Source organism: Mustela nivalis (assembly GCF_964662115.1).
Source record: "Mustela nivalis genome assembly, chromosome: 8".
NCBI lineage: Eukaryota > Metazoa > Chordata > Mammalia > Carnivora > Mustelidae > Mustela > Mustela nivalis.
The window spans coordinates 96,252,678-96,262,906 of record NC_139027.1 but is presented as its reverse complement, the minus strand read 5'-3'; the positions used below and the strand labels follow the sequence as shown (position 1 = coordinate 96,262,906).

At 46.7% G+C, this 10,229-nt stretch overlaps 1 long non-coding RNA gene across 2 annotated transcripts; it reads left to right on the top strand.

Moving 5' to 3' along the window:
- The first annotated feature begins 216 nt into the window (after positions 1 to 216).
- On the top strand, positions 217 to 9,389 carry LOC309871396. 2 transcript variants are annotated; one of them, XR_014315252.1, is made up of 4 exons: positions 217 to 299; positions 996 to 1,145; positions 8,404 to 8,495; positions 9,167 to 9,389. It is a non-coding gene; the product is annotated as an uncharacterized lncRNA (long non-coding RNA). The 2 variants fall into 2 exon arrangements; XR_014315253.1 differs by having other exon boundaries at positions 9,075 to 9,389.
- The last annotated feature ends 840 nt before the right edge of the window (positions 9,390 to 10,229 follow it).

The window sequence follows — 10,229 nt, the reverse complement described above, 5'->3', positions numbered from 1 at the left end:
GTTGCTGAGGTGTCTACCCAGAGTGCTGAGGGGTCTGCCCAGGGTGTGCCCCTCGCTGGGGTTGAGGCCTTTTGTTCTGTCAGGCAACAGAGCCTGCCAACTCCCTTCCTGCCTTTCTAACTCTGAAAACCTCACTTCTCTTTTGCAAGCTCATTCTTTCCTCCTCCCTGAAGATCAGGGGCTATGGGAAGGCTTCCCGAGAAAGAAAGCAGATCTGCCTGCCCAGGAGGAAGTACAAGTGTGCTTCCTCCGGACAAATGGGAAAACAAGCACCCCAGAAGCTGAGAAGAGGGTTTAAGGTAAGAAGCCTGATATATTTATCCTTGACAAGGAAAAGATTTTCCTAGAGAGCCAGCATTCCAGTTTGAAAAGAGTTTAATTCCTCCATAGAACATTTTTCCTTATAAAAGATAGTTTTGCAAGTTCTGTATTAAAAGGTCTAGAGTAGACATTTAGGCATGAACTCTCTCCCTATCTCCCACCACAGCACCACAAGAGCCTGCAGCACACAGCTCAGCTAGATTTTCTCGATTCTTCTTGAGTCCCTGGTACTCAACTGTGGTGAACAGACCAGCAGAGTGGGCCTCTCCCGGGGAGCTGGTTAGAAATGCACACTCTCAGGCCCAGCCCAGAGGCCAGAATCTGCATGTTAGCAAGTCCCCAGGGGAGGTTACATCACAATGAGTGATTTTGTAACTCCCAAGGTTAAACATCCTCATACCCACAGCAGTGCACACCTTACTTTCTCCTTTACATTCAGGGTTGCTCTCCTCTTCCACATGCTAGGATGGCATTGTCCCACCAACCTCACGAGTTGTTGCAAAGTAACTGAACTGTGTACAGTGTTCAATTTTGAAATAAGGACTAGGGGGATACATGGCAACATCTTAACAGGGATTTTTTTCCTGGGTGGTAAATGATTTCTCATTTCTTATTTGATCTAAAATGTAGTTTTTAAATTTCATGCTCTGAACACTTTTCTTCTGTCACCACAGCAAAAAGGATAGTTTGTTTTAAAAGCAAGTAAATGTGAACATCAACTAACAGAGCATGAAAAATGGTAAATTCCTTGTGGATGACCTGTTGCATCCAGCACCTGTGCAAACAGCTGGACCCGGGAGCCATCTGCCCAGTTTCTCCAGCTGGTAAGTGGTGACCTGCTCCCAGCTCTGGGTTCTCTAGATCCCTGACGCACTGCTGTTCCCTGTGTTCTGGAACCCTTGAGCAGAGGCACGCCCAGGTACCCTGTTTCCAACAGCCCTTCCACCCCTCAGAGAGACACAATTGGCCCAAACCACATGCTGGCTGCTGCAAAGGTGGTCCTTCCCTTACCATAGGAGAGCTACTCAGATGTTTTCACAAGTGCATGCCGAGAGTGGAGCTCAAGTGTTCACCCCACTTAAGCGCAAGAGCTACTCTGAGAAGGAAAGGAACCCCGTTCCCCAGCCTGTGTCGGGAAGAGCGAGCTGGCTGGGGATGGGATGTGAGCAAAGCTAGCTGAGAAAGGCTGAGCAGATTGCAAAACACTAAAACAAATGCTGGTCTGAAGCCATAGGTCTCACGAGCATAGCTGCACATTAAATCAGCTGGGAGCTTAAAATCCTAGCAGCCAGGGCAACCACTCCCATAGTGCTTGCCTCAGGGGCTCACTTAGGAGGTGCTGGGGAGAGGGCTGCCCTACACAATCCATTCCAACTACCCCTCCGTCCAGCCGTCTGTCTCCACCAGTGCTGCTCCAGGCCAGCGACAGGCTTGGGAAGAGAAGAAAGCCCTGACAGCTCCCCTCGGCTGATGCCCAAGGTGTGTCCTGCACCAGCCCCAGGAAGAACTCGTTCCATGTCAGATGAGTTGGCTCTACCCTTTGACTCAAAACAGCCCATTTCAGTCCTGTCTGCTGGAAGGTCCAGAGGGCAGACCTCCCTAGGCAGCAGTCCCCTGTCCTGAACTGCCTGCCAGCCGGACACCTAGAGATACCCATCTCTCCATACTTCACTCTCCAATACCTTCCAACGTTTTCAGAAAACAGCTTCATCGTCACAGGCAGGAGTGAGAGGAAACACACCATGACGAGCTCACATAACATCGGCAACAGCCATAATTCAGTAGGAACCATACCCAGGGCTAGTGATCCAACAGGCTTTTCAAAGACTTTTTTTTTTTTTTAAGTTATTTAAAGGTAGTATATCTTTAAAGCAGCAAAATTGAAAGGGCAGAGTCTTCCAAACATGCCCTGCACCCACACATATACAATCTCCCTCACAAGGAGTCTGCACACGGTTCACCCATAGTATTATACAGTCTCTGGTTTCGGACTAAGGTAAAATGACACAGACATCATTACAGCATCGTATGAAGTAGCTACATGGCCCTAAAAATCCTCTGTGGTCCTGCTATTCGTCTTCCTTCCCCCATCCCACCCTTGGCAACCATGGATCCTTTTACTGTCTCGGTAGTTTCACCTTTTCCAGAATGTCATAGAGTTGGAGTCACGCAGCATGTAGCCTTTCAGATTGATTTCTTTCACTAAATACGCATCTGAGCTTCCTCCATGTCTTTTCATGGCTTGATAGCTCATTTCTTTTTATTGCTGAGTAATATTCCACCATCTGAATTACCTTTTCACCTACTGAAGGACATCCTGGTTGTTTCTAAGTTTTTACAATGATGAATAAAGCTGCTCTAAGCATCCATGGGCAAGGTTTTGGGCAGACATAAGATTTTTGCTTCTTTGGGTAAATACCAAGAAGCACAATTGATCTTAACGGTAAAAATATTTCTAGTTTTGCCAGAAATTGCCAAACTGTCTTCCAGTGTGGCTGAAGCATTTTGAATTCCCACCAGCAGTTAGTGAGAGTTCCTGTGTCTCTAGAGGACCCCTTGGAAGAAGGGCGTTCCCAGGGAGTCCCCCTGTCAGGAACCACATGCCTGCTGCTCTGAGGGCATGGGGTTTCTGGCACATTCTCATCTGCCTGCAGGTCAGCCACCCCCAGGTCCTGTGGGTCCATTGAGAACAGACTCTGGCACAGAGAAGCCCTAGAGAAGTAACTGATAGGATCCCAGTGGTCTCCTATATTGTTACTATGTAGGGGCTGGCTTTCCAAATAGGGAAACTGAGGCTGACACACATCCAGAGTAGGTGGAAGCTCCAGGTTTCACCCATGCCTCCTGTGTGACTCTAGGCCTACTGATGCCCATCATTCTTTGGACCCCCAGTAGCTGCTCAGTAAACACTGGTAGAGCAGGTGGCCAAGGAATAGATGAAGCATGGTTGGCTTGACCCCAAAACCCACTTTCTGCCGGTGAACATTGCTTCCAGCCAGCCCAGCTTCAGATCCTTGGGAGAGTGGACTCCCTGCTTGCTTCCCTGCCTTGTGGTCTGCTTCTTCCTTGTGTGTGGGAGCCAGTCTTTCCTGTGCAGTCTGCCAGGCTCTAAACAGGATGGCCCTCAACAGTCAGCTCTGTGGCACCAGTGCATCAGCACGAGGCTTGGTGTTGGGTCACACCAAGCCCTGTATTCCCAAAGAGGCTCTGCAACAAGACAGAAGTGTCAGAACAATCCCAAATGCCACAAGTCTCCAACAGTGTCAGCTATTTGGAGCAACTGTCCCCTCACATGACTTCAGCTGATCCATGATGACTCCAGGCAGTTGGTCCATCAAGGGCCACCAGAGTGTCACTTCTTCTCCCTGCAGAAGCATCTTCCCGTCTGACAGCTGGGCCTTCACTGTCTCAGGCCTGGTGCAGACCCAGGGACATCCCCTGCCTTGTGTGACCCAGTACAGACTCCCTTTTCCACTCTCATTAAGTTCACGGTTTGCCAGGACCTCATCCTTAAAGTGCCACCTGGAAGACAGTGCAGTTCATTTCATGGAGCCCTTCTCCAAGATCCCTGATGGCCCCACAGCCCAGCAACAGCTTTCTGAGCTTGAGAAGACCTGAGCCAGCTGGGGCGGAGGGCAGAGAGGGAGGGGAGTGAATGGGCCACACAGAGAACAGAAGGGAGAAAGTGCAGCAGCCCCAGACTTCTTGCCCTCTGTGGCCCAGTTGTGGGATGTCCCACATGTCTGATAGGGAGGTGGGGTGACCTCAGGGGTCTCTACACAGTTAGGATATAGCATACAGGAAGTAATGCCCCTGAGCTATTTTGGACAAAACACTGTGTTTTCTTACCTAGAAGTATCAAAAGCAGGTGTCCTGTAGACTTCCTCCTAGCAGTGGTTCTGGACCTTGGCTACACAGTGGGATCACCTGGCAAGCCCAGGCCCCCGCAGGGAGCCTGCTGTGGTTGATCTGGATGTAGCCCAGACTTGAAAGCCACTGGCACACAGCCCTCCCCCTGTGCCAGTGGGAATGCGCCTCCATGTGTAAGGGGTGGGGCAGGTCCACTAGTGAGGGCTTTGTGGGAAGTGATGGGGGGCCAAAGTACAGAAGGGAGAGGAGGTGAGGGAATGAAGATGTGTGCTGGAATGTGGGTCAGAAACAGGAACTGGAAAGGCTGGGGATTGCTGCATGATCCCCACTCATGTGGAAAATAATAGCATATCTTAGGCTGTGTAGATGAGTCCTCTGACTCTAAGATCCCACAGTTGGAAATGGCCAGACAAGCACTTCCCAGACCTACCTACCCATGGACTAAAACAAGAACCTCAAGATAAAATGCAACATCAATCACCAATGGCACTAGGAAGTTACCCGGTGCAGGTAGACGTCAGCTGGACACTGACAGTTGGAGGAAGAGAGGCGCACGGCAGCCTTCCATGCCCACAGCTGCCGTCGGACCAGGCTCCTCCACCCGTACGAGGAGCGACCGCAACTACAACAATGGCACCAAAGGCCAGGGGACAGTGTCAGTGCACCCACAATCCCAGAAGTTTCAGAAAGGAGAGGGCCAGAAGGCAGAGTCCGGTTCCATGCATAGCACCTGATACCCCTGAGCCTGAACCTCAGCTCCCATCTCTGCTTCTTGGGTCTTCCTGTCCATAAACCGCCATCTTTGTTCTCCTTCATAGGCATGCACATGCTAACATATGTGCACACACAGTAATACTATACACAAAACATGCACAGATGCAAGCATGCTACATGCATTCACACACACCATACACGTCAGACTCTACACACACCACACAAAAGCACAGATACAGACAGACATACTCCCCAAGGCCCCTGTGTCTATCGCTGACTCTACTAATGTTGTAGAGCAAAGGAGAGAACTTACATTTCAGAGCCAGGGGACTTGGTTCTTCACGGCAGGAAAGCACTCAGGGCTTCACCCAGCTCTGCCTCCTGCCTCGCTCAGTTGGCACCACTCTCTCTAACCCCCTACCCCTTCCAGGGTCACAGCCATTCCTTGTGCAGTATGGTTTATTACCTCTCCATCTTCCCTTTCCAACCCACATGTTGGAGCTTTCACTTTCACCTCAGAGTCCTCCCAGCCCTCCTTCCCCAGAAAAGGAACCACATCCACCCAGCACTGGGAAGGGGCACATAGAGCACCTCCGCAAGCCTTTCTCAGTGCACTCAGGTTCCCATACTGGGTACACTGCAGAGGGAGCCCCCAGAGAGGCCACACAGGGAAAGAGGCAGTATACTGGCCAGCCCTGCTGCTCCCATCCCACTAGGTCGCAGAGTGGCTTGGGGCCAGACTCACATCCCCGAGCCCACCCAGGGCCTGAGAGGGAAGAGCAGAGGGTGATGGTCACTGTTTGGATCACTACAGTCAGGATGGTGGGTTACACTGCACTAGGTCATCTCAGTACCTGCAACCGGTTCCAGGACTCCATGGCCCCACATGGATGTCCCTGGGAGCATGGGCAATGCTTCCTTTGACTTTATATGTCTAGGAAACAGTCAACAGCAGAAAGAAAGGGAAGGAGAGGGGAAGGAAGGGATGGAAGGACTGAGGCAAGCAGGCAGTCAGGCAAAAAGAGAAGAGAAAGTTCACTGAACTGGAGAAATTCCCAGTCACTTGCATTTGGGAAGACCTCGTCTAAAACCCAGCCATGTCTTAAGCCTATCTCCCCTTCAGGTACCCAAAGGGCTCGAGGGCCCAATCCAAGCCAAGTACCCCTCCTCATCATCCATTTTTGAACAGCTCCGTCCTAGGGAAATAAAGGTCAGCGGGAGGTCAGGGTCTTGCTCAGGTCCCAAACCCACCACCTCAGACTGATGGTACTGTCCCTTTTGACCACCAGAACAGGACATGATTGCCCAGATATCTATAGCAGAACTTCCCAGTCACCTGCAGCAGCATCCTCTGCTCTGCCGACCATCTCTGTTTCCTGGATCTTCCCATCTAAGTCCTGCCATCTTTGTTCTCATTCACAGGCACACAGAGCAGGGGGAGGCTGCAGCCTGAGATATGGGTCACTGCTCCACTGAGGCATAGCTCTTTATCCGTGTGTCCCCTTCACAAATGATGTAAGCCAAATCCTGCAGAAGTGGCACATGAACATTTTTGTATAAAGGTCCCAGGTCCTGAGAACCCCAAAGCAAAAATACAGTAGTGCCTATTCTCATCTGTAATGTATATTTGATCAAAACCCATTCACCCAAGATGCACCCAAAGATTTGTGCACAGAGATGTTCACCATAGAACTATTTATCTGTAAGAAAACTTACAAACAATGGGCTGTACAAATGAGTTACATGCAAGAAATTACTTTACAATATAAAAATGATGCATTCCATGAAGAATCATTGAAGCTACATGTTTATAGTATATGCATTCTTCTGGGTATACTATACTTCAAAAAAAATTAAACTTTTAAAGAATACTTCATGACATGGATAATTAGTAACAGCATAATGATAAGAAACAATTGCATATACAATGTGAGGCAAATTTTAAATATCTATAAAATGCTTAAATATATATATATATACACACATACACACACACACACACGTGTGTGTGTGTGTGTGTGTCTTTATTACTGAAAGAAAACCATGGAAATATTATGAGAGAACTGTGGGTAGTGAGACTATACACAAGTTTTCTTATATTAATTATACTCTGTAGTATAACAATTCAGATTTTCTACATAAAATATTATCACTTGTATAGATAATTAAGAGAAAGAGAGGGAGAGAGAGATAGCAGATTGATAACTAGATGATATACACAGGATGGAATTCTATTCAACCTTAAAAAGAATGGAATTCTGCCATTTGTGACAGAGTAGGTGGATCCTGCATTCACTGGGTGGCTCAGTCAATTAAGCATCTGCTTTCGGCTCAGGTCATGATCCCAGTGTCCTGGGATCCAGTCCCACATCAGGCTCAGTGGGGAGCCACTTCACTCAGTGGGGACTCTGTCTGCCCCCCTGCCCCTGCTTGTGCTCACTCTCTCTCTCTGACAAATAAATAAAATCTTAAGGGAAAAAAAAAAAGTGTGGGTGGACCTGAGAGTTCTAAACTGAATGAAATGAGTCGGAGAAAGACAAACACTACATGATTTCACTTGTATGTGGAGTTTAAAAAACAAAAACAAAAACAAAAAAAACACACACAAAAAACCCTCATACAAAAAGAGATAAGACGTGTGGTTTCCAGAGGCGGGGGCAGTGGGGAAACAGATGAAGGGGGTCAGAGGTACAAATTTCCAGAAGAAGATATGTAAATATTGTGGATATAACGTACAACATGAGGACTATAGTTAACGCTGCTGTTGGTATATTTGAAAGTGACTAAGGTTGCAAATTCTAAAAGTACTCATCAAAAGAAAAATACATTTCTTCTTGTTCTTTTTTTTTCTTTCATTTTCTCTTTTTTATTTATTTATTTTTTGGCATCTGTAGGAGATGATAGGTGTTAACTAAACTTATCATGGTCATCACTTCACAACACATGTGCACCTTACATTTGCACAGTGCTGCATGTCAACTACATCTCAGTAACACTGAAAGAAAAACAAGCGAACAAACAAAAATCTGTGGTTTGGTTTTCTCTGAAGTTCTTCAACAGTTCTCCACTCAGAAGGGCCGAGCCTCCTGTCCTCAGACCTCCACTTGCCTTTGGCCAGGCTGTGTTCGCTCACAGTCTGCTTGCTTCTCTCTCCGTGACCTGGGTGGTGTAGCCCTGCCCTGCACACCTGCCTGCTGTGTTCTAAGGACGAGTTACCCCCCCCCCCCAGGCTCCAGCTCAGAGACCCTGCTGGTAGCTGGCTGGAATTGCACGGTGCTGGGGTGGGGCTGTGTGCTTCCATAGGGTGCCAGGAGCTGGCTCTCCAGCAGCTAATCCAGCCATGAGGCCCAGCAACCAGTTCAGTCTCCATGCAGGAAGGTTCAGATTCAATCAAGATGTATTTGATCCCTGCTAGGATCAGTTCTCGAAGAAGAAAATGCATTCAGAATACTTGGACCCCAGTCCTACAAAACGGGCTCTGATAACAATTTTCTCTAGAAACTCTTGATGCTGAATCTCCAGGGAACTCACCCGTTGGCACGGTGCACAGTAAACAGGGCTCGAGGCCTGGAGGATATCACACATGGAAAGTAAGTAATTGAGGGGAGGGAGACAAACTATAAGTGACTCTTAATCTCACAAAACAAACTGAGGGTTGCTGAGGGGGGAGGGTTTGAGAGAAGGGGGGTGGGGTTATGGACATTGGGGAGGGTATGTGCTTTGGTGAGTGCTGTGAAGAGTGTAAACCTGGCAATTCACAGACCTGTACCCCTGGGGATAAAAATATATTACATGTTTATAAAAAATAAAAATTAAAAAAAAAAAAGAAAAAAGAAAAGTAAATAATTGAGAACAGAGGATCTCCTGAGAGTTGTTTGAAACACATCTGAAACATGTCATTTAAGAAATGACAAGGTGCAGAGCAAGAGAGAACACTGGAGAGAAAAGGGGAAGAATTAAAAAAAAAAATTCTGAACAGCAAAAAAAAAGTCATGCAGATAAATTTTAAAAATCCGTTTTTAAAATGAGTTAGTAGAAAAGCATGGTTGGGCTGCAGTGAGATAAGAGTATTACTACCCATGAGGCTGAAAAACGAGTTAAGCAACAGCATCCAGGGCTTGCAGACACAGGGACACAGACACTCACCCATGGCTTGTGAATTCCTACAGCTTTGTGAGGAAGAAATCTGCAGTTGCTGTTAAGTTTTGAAATACACGTACTCCGTGACCCAACGATCTCACCGTTGGAATTTATCCCACAGGAAAACAGCAACAGACTTCCCAGACAGAGCTATAGGCTCAGTATTGTCCTTGGCTTGCTGGTGTGCTTGCTTCAAGCATTGTTTGAGGCAGTTAGACTCTGGAAACAACCTGAATGTCCAGTGGGAAGCAGAAGTGAAACTCATTAAAAAGAGAGGTGGTTGAATCAGTGGTGGCATATTCATTCTCTGGAATATTAAGTAGCAACCAAAGAAAAAGGCTCAGATCTCTGCCTACGGCCTCTGTGGATCCACTCACATTGTTTTGTTTTTGTTTTTTTGTTTTTGCTTTTGTTTTTGTTTTGCAACACTTTATTTTGTCCTTAATTTCCATTTCCTAAGTCTGTGTTAAAATATAGACTTATATATATTTCTAAAGAGGCACAGCCTTGCATATAATTTAAAAATGGCATAACAAAATGGTTTGAGAAAAAAAAAACAACAACATGGTTTTGTTTTTTGTATTTTTGTGTAGGGGCCATTCCTGGAACTGATTCGACATGCAGGGATCCTCTGGGGTCCTGGTAGCGTCCATGCTCAGCCTGGGGTCAGTCTTACTTGTGTAAGTGCTGACTGCGGTTTCAACCGTCATGTAGGGCACATGTATTAGATGTTCTTCAAGAGTGTATGTCAAATCTAATAAGTGAGTTTTGGCACTGCATGTGAAATCAGTTTCCCAAATCACAAGATATTGTTCCTAAATCATAATCATAATTCGGTTTTTCCTGGTAAAGTGTAAAAAAAAAAAAATCAAAATAGGGAAAAGTAAAACAAAGTGCATCATCTGGTGGAGAAATCTACCAAACATTTGGGCCCCCAGCAACCCTTTCAGTTCTGTGGTACCTATGCTAGCCTTAGCCTTTCTTTTTTCAGTTTTTATCACTTTTACCCATTTCTCTCACCCATCCCTCACCCCTGGCAACTTACCAATCTCTTCTCTGCATCTATGAGCCTTGTTTTCCTTTTAGATTTTATATATAGGTGAAATCAGACACTATTTGTTTTCTCTGCCTTATTCTTTTAGCATTACAATCCATCCATGTTGTTGTCAATAGCGAGATTTCAC